The 14,786-nt window shown below is 49.9% G+C and overlaps 1 protein-coding gene across 1 annotated transcript in view; it reads right to left on the bottom strand.

The window, feature by feature from the left end:
* The window catches only part of ATP8B2 (ATPase phospholipid transporting 8B2), a 61,618-nt gene extending 53,728 nt beyond the window's left edge, over positions 1 to 7,890 (bottom strand). Inside the window, exon 1 of the mRNA XM_053368664.1 lies at positions 7,804 to 7,890. The gene's annotated coding sequence lies outside the window, so the exon portion shown is untranslated. The remainder of the gene's footprint in view (positions 1 to 7,803) is intronic.
* Between the last annotated feature and the right edge of the window lie 6,896 nt (positions 7,891 to 14,786).

Here is a 14,786-nt window from a genome sequence, read left to right as displayed (position 1 = left end):
TAGAAGACAGTGTATTTTAAAATAGTATTATTTGTAAAGGATAAAATGTGAAGACTATTATAGTAAAAGTAAGCATGACAAAATGGTTAAACATTATGATATATGTAAACTGCTAAAGATGAGGTAAAATGAAAATCAGATGGGGGGACTTGGGGAAGCTCACCTAACAATGTTTAGAAAAAATAAGGATAAGACAAGAATTTGTTTGCATTGTTTGTTTTTCTGTTTGTGTTGTTTATTGGTGTTTTAAAATGAATAAAAAATTTGGGGGGGGGAAGAGTCTGGGAGGAGGAAGTCAGGGGGAAAATGACTCTCCTAACTATTCTTGCTGGGCTCAAAACCATTAAAGGAGTTAAGCTTTGTGGGTGGTGTTAAAATAGCTGGAAAGGGCATGATGTGGAAAGCAGAATTGGTGGGTGGTGGAGGGGTTAAGCACCCTTCCCACCTGCTATCCATCCCATCTGGACTCGGTTCTGGTTTTTAACGGTATGTGTGAGAAAAACTGCTCTGGAAAACGTAATTTGCTGGAAGGGGATGGGTTAAGCACATCGTCCAATTTCCTCAGGCAAAAACTCTTCCAATGCTTTGAAATTGGTGCCATGAGGAAACTTGGTCATTCCAGAGAGGTCAGCCCTCTGTTTTTAATCCTTGGGAGAGCCAGGGTAAAATAGTGGTCAGCGTGCTGGCCCTGGGAGACCCGGGTTCAAATCTCCACTCGCCCACTAGGTGGGACCTTGGACCAGTCCCTACCTGTCAGTGTAACCAACCTCACAGGATTGTTATGCGGATTAAAGGAGGAAGCGGAGAACCATGTACAAGCCCCCTGGAGTAAAGGTAGGACGTGAATGTAAGAATATAAAAAAATAAATAAATGCTGGTTGAAGAATGTCCAGGTCTGTTTCAGCTGAGAAGGGATTTGTAGGTATGTAGGGCCTTTATATGAACCTGTTCTGTCCTCAGACATCAAGGCAGGGCCTTGTCTGAAGTGGCCCCTCTGTTAAAGAAACTGCTATTTCCTCTCTCTTCCAGACCAGAGCATGGTCTGAAGGCACATGAAGCCACCCCCCCCCCTGAAGCTAAGCAGGTCCAGGCCTGGTCAGCTCCCGGATGGGAGGCCACCATGGAACCCCAGGAATGTTGCCTTGAGTTCTACTATGGGGGGAAAGCAGGACAGAAATGTGAAGAAATAACAGAGGCACAGCAGTTGTTTAAACATGGAGCTATTTGATACATTTCTGCCACTTCAGAGAGTTCGAGGCGCTTGGTGATGTCAAGCAAGGCCTTCTCTCCCAGCCTAGCCCACTTCGTTGGGTTGTTGTGAGAATAAAAGGCTGGTAGGGATGCTGGTGGAGCTGTGGGTTAAACCACAGAGCCTAGGACTTGCCGATCAGAAGGACGGCGGTTCAAATCCCCACGATGGGGTGAGCTCCTGTTGCTCGGTCCCTACTCCTGCCAACCTAGCAGTTCAAAAGCACGCCAGTGCAAGTAGATAAGTAGGTACCTCTCTGGCGGGAAGGTAAACAGCGTTTCCGTGCACTGCTCTGGTTCGCCAGAAGCGTCTTAGTCCTGCTGGCCACATGACCCGGAAGCTGTACGCCAGCTCCCTCGGCCAGTAAAGTGAGATGAGCGCCGCAACCCCAGAGTCGGCCACGACTGGACCTAATGGTCAGGGGTCCCTTTACCTTTACCTTAGGGTTGGCCAGTGGCTCGTCCTCATCCTAACCTTCCTCACAGGGTCATTGTGAGGTTAAATGGGAGTCTAAATCATTTTTAAAGGTATCAGTCATGACGAGGGATACGTTCCTGTGTGACCAGTTTCCCCCACAATTCCCAACTTGCAGAGCTGTTCGGGGGACACAGTTCACACAAGAGAGGAGTGCTTTTTAAAACCCCAAAATCTTAACACAAAGAGAGTCCGACTGGATCAGGCCAGTGGCCCAACTAGTCCAGCATCCTGTTCTCACAGTGACCGACCAGATTCCCGTATGGAAAAACCCGTAAGCAGGATTCGAACTCAAGAGCAACTCTCCCAATTCTCTGGCGTTCAGAGGTCCATCACTGCCTCCGACAGCGGAGGGAGAAAATAGCAAATATGGCTGGTGGAAACCTTTGAACACCCACCCAAAAGCATCGATAGGTGAAAGTGGAAGTCAGAAAGGTTACTCTCTTTTCCAACTCTATGGTGCTTTTCAAGGCTGAGATTGGTACCCATTTAATAATAATAATAATAATAATAATAATAATAATAATAATAATTTGTTATTTATACCCCGCCCATCTGGCTGGGTTTCCCCAGCCACTCTGGGCGGCTTCCAACAAAACACTAAAATACAATAACCTATTAAACATTAAAAGCTTCCCTAAACAGGGCTGCCTTTAGATGTCTTCTAAAAGTTTGGTAGTTATTTTTCTCTTTGACATCTGGTGGGAGGGCGTTCCACAGGGTGGGTACCACTACCAAGAAGGCCCTCTGCCTGGTTCCCTGTAACTTGGCTTCTCTCAGGGAGGGAACTGCCAGAAGGCCCTCGGCGCTGGACCTCAGTGTTCGGGCAGAACGATGGGGGTGGAGATGCTCCTTCAGGTATACTGGACCGAGGCCGTTTAGGGCTTTAAAGGTCAGCACCAACACTTTGAATTGTGCTCAGAAACGTACTGGGAGCCAATGTACCGTAGGTCTTTCAAGACCGGTGTTATATGGTCTCGGCAGCTGCCCCCAGTCACCAGTCTAGCTGCCGCATTCTGGATTAGTTGTAGTTTCCGGGTCACCTTCAAAGGTAGCCCCACGTAGAGTGCATTGCAGTAGTCCAAGCGAGAGATAACTAGAGCATGCACCACTCTGGCGAGACAGTTCGCGGGCAGGAAGGGTCTCAGCCTGCGTACCAGATGGAGCTGGTAAACAGCTGCCCTGGACACAGAATTGACCTGTGCCTCAAGGTGTTCTGGCACAGAGATGAGATGTATTTGCACCGTAAGGAAGCACCAATCTGATCTGACTGCATGGGAACAAGAGAAGAGACACTTGCAAAGATGGGGAACGGAAATGAGGTGTTGAGCTGTGCTATTTAGGCTATTATCATTGTGCAGGCCGGAAGCTGAGATGAGCCTCAGGCAACCACAGAGCGTAAAAACCAGAGAGGAAACCCCAACCAGTCCATTTCTTTGACTCAGGGCTCTGCTGCTGGGGAAAGGGCGGTACTTTTTGGGTAGGGAGTGAGCAGCCAATCCCAATTGCCACCTCCCCAGGCCACCCAAACTCCAGGGAATGTTTATTTTTCAAAGCCACAGACACACAGACACACACACACAAAAGTTCCCGGGCAGGCAAAGACACAGATGCCACAAACTCCCTTTGCCCCACCCAGATCCCCTCCCTCTCGCCTAATCCCAGATCACAAAAGACACGACAACAACTTGAAAAGCACTCTGTGCGAGTCCCAGAGAACTGTCCTCCGCCCCGTCATTTCGCACATTCCAGATGTGAAAATAGAATTTGGGGCTCAGCAGTCAAATTTCCCAGGGCCCTTTGAGCAAAATAAAGAATTTGTGATCTAGGGCAAAAGATTGGGGGGGGTGTGGAGAAGAGTGAGGCAAACACAGAGTTCTCCTTTGGCAGTTGCCCCCTCCATAATGTCTAGCTAAAGGTAAAGGGACCCCTGACCATTAGGTCCAGTTGTGGCCGACTCTGGGGTTGCGGCGCTCATCTCGCTTTACTGGCCAAGGGAGCCGGCGTACAGCTTCCGGGTCATGTGGCCAGCAGGACTAAGCCGCTTCTGGCGAACCAGAGCAGCGCACGGAAACACCGTTTACTTCCCGCCAGAGCCATACCTATTTATCTACTTGCACTTTGAGGTGCTTTCGAACTGATAGGTTGGCAGGAGTAGGGGCCAAACAACAGGAGCTCACCCCGTTGCGGGGATTCGAACCGCTGACCTTCTGATCAGCAAGCCCTAGGCTGAGTGGTTTAACCCACAGCATCATCCGGGTCCCCTATAATGTCTGGGGCATGCCAAAAAAATGAGAGGGGCAAATTCATAGAATCACAGAGTCTGAAGGGACCCCATGAGTCATCTAGTCCAACCCCCTGCAAAGCAAGGAATCACAGCTCGAGAATCCCTGGCAGACGGACACCCACCCTCTGTTAAAAAACCTCCAGCGAAGGATTGTCCTCCATCTTCCCAGGTAGGCCAGCTTCACCTTGTTTAGTAGCACAGAGCTTTGCCTAAGAAGGTCGATGTCACACAGGTAAAGCAGAGGCACAGAGGACACTGTCTCCTACCAAATCCAACCATGTAGCCCAGTAAGGTCCACACTGCCTGGCAGCAGCTCTGCAGGGCGAGTCTCTCCCAAATGCTTGGGACTGAACCCCAGGACCTTCTGCACACAGATTCTTCTACCGTTCCGCTGTGTCCTTTCCTCCAAAAATAAAGCAAGATTCCAGTCCTCAAGGTTCTGAATAAAGGCCCTGATTTAAACAGTAAACGCCAGAAGCTGGCTTATTCCCACTCAGAACAATGGGCCACGTAGCTCAGTAATGTCCACACTGGCTGGCAGCAGCTCTCCAGGGTTTTCACGCTCTCCAGGGTCTTTCTGCTTGGAGATGTCATTGCGGATCAAACCTAGAAGCTTCTGCAGATGCTTTTGATCAGCTCACCTTCCCAAACACTGGAGGCCAGTCCTGGGATAGCTCAGCAGGCAAGAGCACATGGCACTTAATCTCAGAGTTGTGGGTTTGAGCCCCACGTCGGGCAAAATATCCCTGCATTGCACAGCGGGTTGGACTAGACAGCGACTCTTTTAAGATTCCATGGAGCTAATATTGCCTGCACTGACTGGCAGCAGCTCTCCAGGGTTTCAGAGGAGGGTCTTTCAAATGCTCTACCGCTGAGCTACAACCCTTCAATCCACATATACAGGTAGCGGGAAAGAGGCTGGTGTATTTAGATAAAGCGGCCAAGGCTCTCCTGCCCAGAGGAGGAGAGCAGTGCGGTCCCTGTCCCGGAATACCCCGTCTACTGCCTCCGTTTGGTGCCAAGCTGGCTTGTTTGGGCATCTGGCTAAGGCTTGGGGGGGGGGAGAGAAAGCGGTGCGTGGATGTAGGAAGAGATTGCTGCTTCGAGATCGCTGGACATGCCAAGAAGATGACACGAAAGCAAGGTCTGGCTCCCGCCGGCAACATCTGGAAGGGGGGCGTTATGCCAAGGAAGAGAGGAATTGTGGGCAGCCAGCAAGCGGGCGGGGGGGGGGGAGCAGCAGAAGAGTACAGGGGCAGGATCCAGAACGTGGAAATGGGACAGCAGGGAGGTGGAGGGTAAGATATCTCAGCATCAGCAGTTGGGGAACCGGTGGGGTTGCAGAGGGAGTGAGAATCTGGGCCTAGGAAAAGGATACAGGCTTGGAAATCCGAATCGAGCGGTATAAGATATCTCAGCATCAGCATCTAGGGAGAGGGGCCACCCAAGCAAATGGATTTTTTTTGTGGGGGTGGGGAAGAGGGACCAGGGAAGAAACTGGGAGTGAGACAAAGCAGGATCCAGAATGTGTGGGGAGAGAACTGGAAGGAGGGGTAGTTGTTTTCTACTGTGCTAAGGCAATGAATGGGGATAGAATATCAAGGCATCAGCGTTTGGGGGGAGGAGGGGTTGGCGAGCAGGGAAGAGATATGGGGCAGCTAAGGAAGGAGGGTGGGGGGTCACACTAGGCCAGAGGCACACAGAAACCTGCCTTATTTAGCTCCCTCCGCTAAGTAAAAAACCTAAGACTCCAGTCCTCATGGCTTTGAATAAACAACTGGTTTAAATAGGAACCCATAGAGCTGTTTTATAGCACTGGTCACAGGAACAGAAGGGAGCTGCCTGAGACCGAGTCCATCTTGCTCAGTAATGTCTACACTGGCTGGCAGCAGCTCTCCAGGGTTTCAGGCAGGGATTGAAGTTGGGATCTTCCGCATGCAAGCCGAACACACTACTGCCCTTCCCCAACATGGCGCCCTAAAGACATTAATTGAGGTTTCCAGCTCCCATCAACCGCACCCCCTACGCCCAGAAATGATGGGAGGCAGAATGCAACCGCAACTAAGTGGGCACCAGGTTGGTTAGCCCTCCGTCGGGCAAAGAGAGGAATAAGGGTTCAGGGCACCCCCAGCAATTGTGTGTGCAGTGGGGGGAGAAGGACCCAGAGTTCAGGTGGGACTGGGAGAGGTCAGATCTTGGAACGCACCAGCAAAGAACCCCTGGAAGGGTGGTTTGCCAATAAACTGGGGGAGAGAAAGACTTCATTATTTAAGGCTGCATTTAAAGCACATTGATCCACACACACCCCAAAGAATCCTGGGAACTGTAGTTCACTCCTCCCAGAACTGCAATTCCCAGCGCCCTCCACAAACTACAGTTCCCAGGATTCTTTGCAGGATGAAGAATATGCTTTAGATGTACTGTATGGTGCGTAAGCAGCCTAAGAGAGGCACCCATAAATGACTTATTTTTTTGGAGGGGGGGGACTGAAGGATCCAGAGCATGCATTAGTGAAATTACTATGCAACTGAGAGCTCTAGGCGTGAGCATTCGAGCAGGGATCTAGGTAAGAGTCTAGAAGAATCTGGAGCGAATATCTAGAAGAAGGAAAGGAGGTAAGCAGGAGAGATATGGAGCTGTGAGCCTTTCAGGTACTTCCCAGTGGGTAAGAGTAAGCCCCACTGATCTGAAAAAGCTTACTTTTGGACCCCTTAGTGGGTTGCAACCTGATTTAAGGCAGGTCGCCACAGAAGCACTCGCAAATATATGGTAAAAATTTAAGAAATGGGCATGTTTGGGTTAAAAGGGAGCCCTGGCTGGGAAAAGGTTGTAGATACCTAGCCCATGTTTTTTTGGGGGGGCACAAACCTTTCCATGGGGGTCAAGGGTGGGGGAGGTTAAAGGTCAAAAGAGAGGGGATCCAAGAGGGTGTTCAAAAGTTAAGGGAAGCGAATTGGGGAAGGGAATTCTCCAAAATTCATTCCCTTCTCCCCAGTTAAGATATTAAAAGAACTATAAAAAACAGAGAAATAATCTGGGGTGGGGAATCTCCAAACCTCAACCCCCCCACACACACACCAGAAACTAAAATAATAATTATGCAAACATTGGAAGTATTTAGAGAGGCGATCTCCCAAAATTCACCCCCACCCCAATAACTAATAAAATATGGATAACATGGAAGGATGGAGGGGGGGGAATCTCCCAAAATTCACCCCCAATAGCTAAAAATATATAATAAGATGGAGGGGAGCAATCTACAATATCCACTCTCAGTAACTTAAAAACAAATAAAGACGATGGAAATATTTGGGGTGGGGAATCCCCCCCCATAACAACAACAAAAAAGATAGTATAGAAGTACAGTATTGCGGGGGAAGGGGGGAAGGAATCTCCCAAATTAACTAAAAAGAGACAGAGATACAACACAGAAGCATTCATGGGGGAGAAAATGCCCCAAACCTACCCCCCCACACACAACTACAAAAAAAGCAGTATGACAATAAATTATTTAGGAGGAGAAAAACCTCAAAATATATATATATTTGGAGAGGGGTTGTTGTTGTTTTTTGAGGTTTCTCTCCTAAATACTTTCATGTCATCTTGCTTTTTATGTAAAAAAATTGAAATAACTTCAGTTGAGAGCACCATCTCCCCCCAACCCCGCTCCGGTCCCCTTGCCCGGCCGGCTCCCTTTCCAACCGAGCGGCGGAGGGAGGCGAGCTCCGGGCCGCCGGGGCGTCCCCAAAAACTCGGCCGGATCCCCCCGCGCCGCCGCCGCCGCGTGGCGCACCTTAACGAGCCGCCTCCGGGCGCCCCTCGCCTCCGCTGCTGCTGCTGGTGCCGCCGCCGCGCTCCATCCCCCGGCCAGGGCCGCTACGCCCTCCTGGAAGCGGCCCGCGCCCGTGCGCCCTGGCCGCGCCCGCCGGCCCGCCGTGCGCCCTGGCCCATGGTTGCGCTGCCGCCGACGCGCCCGGCCCCGGATTGCCTGGCTGGCTTGGCGGTGGCGGCGGCGGCGGCTGGGCTGCTTTCCCCCCCTCCCCGTTTCCCGGGCGGGGATGGATGGAGAGGAGGAGGAGGAGGGAAGGAGGAGGGCTGGGGGGACGGAAGTGATGAAAGGAACCGCCGATCTCGGGGGCTGCTCCTCCGAGAAGCAGCTCCGGGTGGAGAAAGCGCCGCCGAGCGCTGGATGCGCTTTTACGCACGGGGAGGAAGCCGCCTCGCGTTTCCTCGGGAGTCAGCCTCTCCATCTCCTCCAGCCAAGCTTTCCTTTGCAGGAGGCGCTGGATTGTCCCCCCGCCCTCCCCAAATCCAGACTTATGTCGGGCCCTGGGCCGGATCCAGCTTTTCTCACGAGTAGACCCATGGCAGTGAATGGAGCGCAGTTGGCCTGGCCCGTTCGCTTTCAGTAGCCCATTTGACTCCCTCCCCCCTGCAAGAATCCTGGGAATTGTAGTATTTTACTCAGGGTGCTGGGCACGGTAGCTCCGCCATGGGTGAACTGCAGTTCCCAGGATTTTGGGAAGGCGGGCAGAGAATGTGCTCTGATTGTAATGGTTGCATATGCAGCCAGGCTAAAAATGGGCAGGCCTTCTCCCCATATTTTCTAGCTACTCGCCCCATTTTTCTAACATCATGGTGCACAGAGTAGCATGCAGTTGGATCTCATCTGGACACTGCCCAGACCGGCTAAAGTTCAGCAGGGCGGTGGCCTCCTGAGCCTTTTGGGATGGGAACCTGGGGCTCTCCAGATGTTGCCTTGGGACTCCTTGGGGCATGAGGGGAGTTGAACATCTGGAAGGCCGCCAGATGAGAAGGCTGTGGTATCTGATGATGTGGTTAGTGCATGGGTAGGCAAACTTTGGCCCAATCGCCTTCTCAATCTGGCCCGCGGACGGTCTGGGAATCAGTGTGTTTTTACAAGAGTAGAATGTGTGCTTTTATTTAAAATGCATCTCTGGGTTATTTGTGGGGCATAGGAATTCGTTAATTTTTTTTTTCTCCAAAATATAGTCCGGCCCTCCACAAGGTCTGAGGGACAGTGGACCGGCCCCCTGCTGAAAACGTTTGCTGATCTGTTTTCTTTTTTCCCCTTTTTCTGTCATTTTTGGAAAATTAATAAAATGTTAAAAATAAATAAAGAAGGAAGGAAGGATTGGGCAAATTTGTGGAGGGGCTATCGATGGCTTCCAACCCTATGCTTTGACAAGCCAGGCTCTTTTTATGTTCTTATTTAATACCCCACATTTCTACCAGCACGGCAAAAATGAAAACAGGTACTGTACAACTAAAAAACCCAGTAAATAAAAATCTACAGATGGAAGGTGGTATACTACTACTACTACTAATAATAATAATAATAATTTGAATATAGCCCTATTAAAAGGAGCGCCAGAAACGCTTAAAGCTATTTAAAAGCACACACACCAACACACATCTCCAGGAGACCTTGCCACAGCAGCTGGTTAGTGGCCAAAGGCTTGTCTGAACGACAAATTAAAAAGTCTGCTTGCCAAGGAAAGGAAAGCAGAGGGAGTCTCCCATGGAAGGGAATTCCACAATCTGGGGGCAGCCACCAACAAGGCCCCGCCTCATATCATCACCGGGCACAGCCCTAGAGGACAGGTGGACGTCTCCCAAATTTGATTGGTGGGTGGTGCTGACCTATATGAGTTCAGGTGATTGGCAGGTGGGCGTGGCTTGGCTGAGAGGCCCAGGGATGAGGCTCAGAGACTAGGCAGCGTCACACCACCCATCAATGTGTGAATATGCTTTTTTAAAATAACAAACACACCCTGCAAACAAGTGACAGCAAGTACAGTGGTACCTCAGGTTAAGTACTTAATTCGTTCCGGAGGTCCGTACTTAACCTGAAACTGTTCTTAACCTGAAGCACCACTTTAGCTAATGGGGCCTCCAGCTGCCGCCGCGCCGCTGGAGCATGATTTCTGTTCTCATCCTGAAGCAAAGTTCTTAACCTGAAGCAATATTTCTGGGTTAGCGGAGTCTGTAACCTGAAGCGTATGTAACCTGAGGTACCACCGTAATATGTGTGTGTGTGTGTAATGAAAACTATAGCAGGAAGTCACACAGACAGATCTGCTTTTGTGACTACGGTCCCCGGAGGCCCCATCCGCACTATCAATTTAAAGCAGTGTCATACCACTTTAAATACTCATGAATCCCCCCCCCAAGAATCTTGGGAACTGTAGTTTGTTAGGGGTGCTCTTAGGAGGACCCCGCCCCCGTTCTTCTCGCACAGCTGCAATTCTCAGAGTGGCTTAACCACCAATCCTTCCAGGGAACTCTGGGAATTGTAGTGCTGAGAGGGTGATACTGTAGGGGGGTGCGTGTCCTAACAATTCCCAGCAGCCTCAGCTCACTACAGTTCCCAGAATTCTTTGAGGGAAGCCACGACTGCTTAAAAGTGGTATCGCACTGCTTTAAATGTACAGCGGGTGGCGCTGTGGTTTAAACCACTGAGCCTCTTGGGCTTGCTGATCGGAAGGTTGGTGGTTCGAATCCCCACGATGGGGTGATCTCCTGTTGCTCTGTCCCAGCTCCTGCCAACCTAGCAGTTCGAAAGCACACCAGTGGGAGTAGATAAATAGGTACCACTGCGGAGGGAAGGCAAACGGTGTTTCTGTGCGCTCTGGTTTCCGTCACGATGTTCTGCTGCGCCAGAAGCGGTTTAGTCATGCTGGCCACATGACCCGGAAAGCTGTCTGTGGACAAACGCCGGCTCCCTCGGCCTGAAAGCGAGATGAGCGCCGCAACCCCATAGTCGCCTTTGACTGGACTTAATCGTTCAGGGTCCTTTACCTTTTACCTTAAATGTATAGCTCAGTGGGCCATGGAGAGGTTCTGCATGGAGGAAATTTTCAACCCTGTAAATGGCCGTCTTGGAGGCAAAGGAACTTCGAAGGGAGGCTGCAATGTGAAATGGCGAAATTGCAGTATATCCATAGGTTAAATGCTATCACTTGAGGAAGGAACGGAAACAAAGGGGTTTTCAATGCATACGTGCTAAGCGGCTTACCAATGCCAGGATATCTCTTTTTATCAAGAGCTGTTTTGCGTAACCTTGCTGTCCATCACGCAGTTATCGTATCTCTGATTCTCTGCATCTCATCTCCCACCGACCTCTGTTTACAAAACCCCACCCTGCTACCAGCCATGAGTGTACAGTGGTACCTCGGATTAAGAACATAATTCGTTCCGGAGGTCCGTTCTTAACCTGAAACTGTTCTTAACCTGAAGCACCACTTTAGCTAATGGGGCCTCCCACTGCTGCTGTGCGATTTCTGTTCTCATCCTGAAGCAAAGTTCTTAACCTGAGGTAATATTTCTGGGTTAGCGGAGTCCGTAACCTGAAGCATATGTAACCTGAAGTGTATGTAACCCGAGGTACCACTGTATATCCCTAACTCAGGACGGCTCTGTTTCTCACAAAAGCTGATGCCGTAATAAATTTGCTCGTTTCCATTAGTTGCCGCAAAGCTCTGTCGTTTTTCCCCTTGGTTGTCCCATGCAACTCCTACTCAGATCAGATCCATTGAAACCAATAGGCTTAGAAAAGCGTTGGAGACAGATCAGAGTGGGCTTTCTCGGGGGGGGGTTGAGGCTGAAGAACTGGGGAGATGGGGGTGGGATCCAATTCTCAGTACGAGGATGGAAGACTGAGATGAAATGGCAATACACAGATATATAAGATCGTGCTTTATTAGGAACACAAATACCGTACAAATACCCCCACTCCTGGCTGCAAACTGTAAGCTCGCGAATATAAGCCGCACTTTAACTTTTCACGGTCGGAATTTGGGGGGAAAGTGAGGCTTATATTCAGGCCAATATGGTACAGTGGTACCTCGGGTTAAGTACTTAATACGTTCCGGAGGTCCGTTCTTAACCTGAAACTGTTCTTAACCTGAGGTACTATTTCTGGGTTAGCGGAGCACCACTTTAGCTAATGGGGCCTCCCGCTGCCACCGCGTGATTTCTGTTCTCATCCTGAAGCAAAGTTCTTAACCTGAGGTACTATTTCTGGGTTAGCGGAGTCTGTAACCTGAAGCGGATGTAACCCAAAGCGGATGTAACCCGAGGTACCACTGCATTCCATTTTGTATTTTCTTTGACAGGCATAGGCAAAGTTGGCCCTACAGATGTTTTGGGACTACAACTCCTATAACCCCTAGCTAACAGGACTAGTGGTCAGGGATGATGGGAATTGTAGTCCCAAAACATCTAGCGGGCCGAGTTTGCCTCTGCTTGTTCTTTGCACCCTCCTCAAGGGCTTTTGCCTGGCTGGAATGTGTCCTCGAACTCCGACCCTGCCTCTTGCTTCCCTGGAGAGGTGTGTGTGAGTGTGTGGAGAAACTAGCCTGTGGTACAGAGGGAAAATTTGCATTCATTGCTTTGCTCCATTTTGCCTCTGGCCCACCCCCCATTGCCTTGTGGCCCCTGCGGAGATCATCCAGAAGGGACCGTGGCCCTCGGGCTTCCAAACCTTTCCTGCCCCTGTCCTTGTGATAGGAATTTTGAGGTCTTAGATATATGTTAAATGTTCATAAGTGTACCAACCAAACACGTACATAGATCAGCACAGGAAGACCGAAGACCATTTTGATTCCCAAACTGAGCAAATGTTTTCTCTGCAACGTCAAAGGAAAATGGAAAAGCCTCCCCATTGTCTTTTCCCTTCACAAATCCTGTCTTAAGGGCACATTTAATATATGAATAGGGTGTGAGCCTGACCTGGCTCAGGAACTAAGTATTTATCATTACAAAAGACTAGCCAGGCTCCCCAGGCAATCCAATCAAGTGACCATTAAACAGGTAACCTGCCAGACAGGAGGTAAAGAACTCAAATTTCTCTTGTAGATTACACTTTTTGTGATGTATGTATGATGTACAGTGGTGCCTCGCAAGACGAACGCCTCGCAAAACGAAAAACTCGCAAGACGAAAGAGTTTTCCGTTTTTGAGTCGTTCCGCAAGACGAATTTCCCTATGGGCTTGCTTCGCAGGACAGGATGGGGTTGTGCAGAGTTAAGGCAGCAGAGAGCATTGTTGGCTGCCCACTCTCCACCTTAGAGCAGATTTATGCCACAAGGTGCCATAGGAAGGCACTGGACATAGTAAAAGATCCATCGCATCCTGGTCACTGTCTCTTCGAGCTCCTGCCGTCGGGACGGAGATACAGGACGATGAAGACAAGAACGAGCCGTCTTAAGAACAGCTTCTTCTCCAGAGCAATCTCGGCCCTGAATGGGAAGCCTGGACTTTGAAAGTCATCTAATCTTCCTTGCTGTACTATACTGTATTGTTTAATTAGTGTTTTTATGGAGCAGTCAAGTAATTTCGTTGTCCCCGAGAGGGGGCAATGACAATAAAGATATTATTATTATTATTATTATTATTATTATTATTATTATTATTATTTAGTCGTTTAGTCATGTCCGACTCTTCGTGACCCCATGGACCAGAGCACGCCAGGCACTCCTGTCTTCCACTGCCTCCCGCAGTTTGGTCAAACTCATGCTGGTAGCTTCGAGAACACTGTCCCACCATCTCGTCCTCTGTCGTCCCCTTCTCCTTGTGCCCTCCATCTGCAGTGATCATGGAGCCCAAGAAAGTAAAATCTCTCACTGCCTCCATTTCTTCCCCTTCTATTTGCCAGGAGGTGATGGGCCCAGTGGCCATGATCTATGTAAATATCCACCTGCAAGTTCAGCCAGTGGGTCAGTGCTGCTCGCGAGGCAGAGATCCGCTTGGGGTGCCTCGAAGGATCCCTTCAGCACTGGCCCAGCCCTAGATCTCAGGAGCTAGCAGGGCATGCCAGGCCTTGCCCAGAGCTTGCCAACCCACATTCCTGGGCCCACTGGCTGGCATGTGCTCACAAGCCCATCCGAGGGCAGCCTCTAGTGGCAGAAACGCAAAAGGCCGCCTGCCTGGTGGGCAGTCCTTTTGGGAACAAGCCAAGACTCTCGGAAAAAACCGTTCCTTGAGCAAAACCTCTTTGAGCCACTGAGAGCTAAGGAGCATGACTAACTTAGACCTGTCAACTGCAGCAGGGTCTACTCGGAGTAAAACTCAGCTACCCTTTCTGGGGGTTTTTAAAAGGCGTCCGTCCCTCCAAAAAATCCTGGCTGCTTGTGGTCTGCAAACGCAAGGTTTTGTTTCCGTTGTCTTATTATTTTCATTTGGGAAGGTTGCAAATTTTAACACGCTGTCGCTCGTTATGCCTTCCGGCGGGGTGAGCATATTGATCGATGAAAGGCGCTTTAAACGAAGAAATGACATGCTGCCGGCAGAATCTTGCAACGAAGCTTCTTGGGTTTCTAGCCTGGAACGTTCCCTTTCTGTACACTCTGCTAAATGGGCCTTCTCCTCCTGCAACCTCTTTTCGCTTACCTGGCTCCCAGGAGAGGCTGCATATGCTGATTCTTCCAGCAGGAAGAAAGAGGGCAAAAACAGAGACACTTCAAGCCTGGCCTCACACTAGCCTGCATCTCTGTGGAAGAACACACTACCATCGTGCCAAGTTAACATTGCCAGCCACACACAGAACACACCTTGGGGGCTGCTACCCCTGTTCTTGTCGCTCATTGCATCCCCAGCAACCCACCACCCGCCTTTCCAGGTCTCCACTCTCTCTCCTTACACCTTTCCCCCTCCTCCAGTGTAAGGTTCCCAGATTTTTTTCAAAGAATCCGGGGACACTTTCTTTTTTAAAGAGAAAAAATTATTATTTTAAAAAATTATTTTTTTAAAAAAA

This window comes from Podarcis raffonei, chromosome 16 (assembly GCF_027172205.1).
Source record: "Podarcis raffonei isolate rPodRaf1 chromosome 16, rPodRaf1.pri, whole genome shotgun sequence".
Classification (NCBI taxonomy): Eukaryota; Metazoa; Chordata; class Lepidosauria; order Squamata; family Lacertidae; genus Podarcis; species Podarcis raffonei.
The sequence above is the reverse complement of the archived record's forward strand: the minus strand, read 5'-3'. Positions and strand labels throughout refer to the sequence as shown.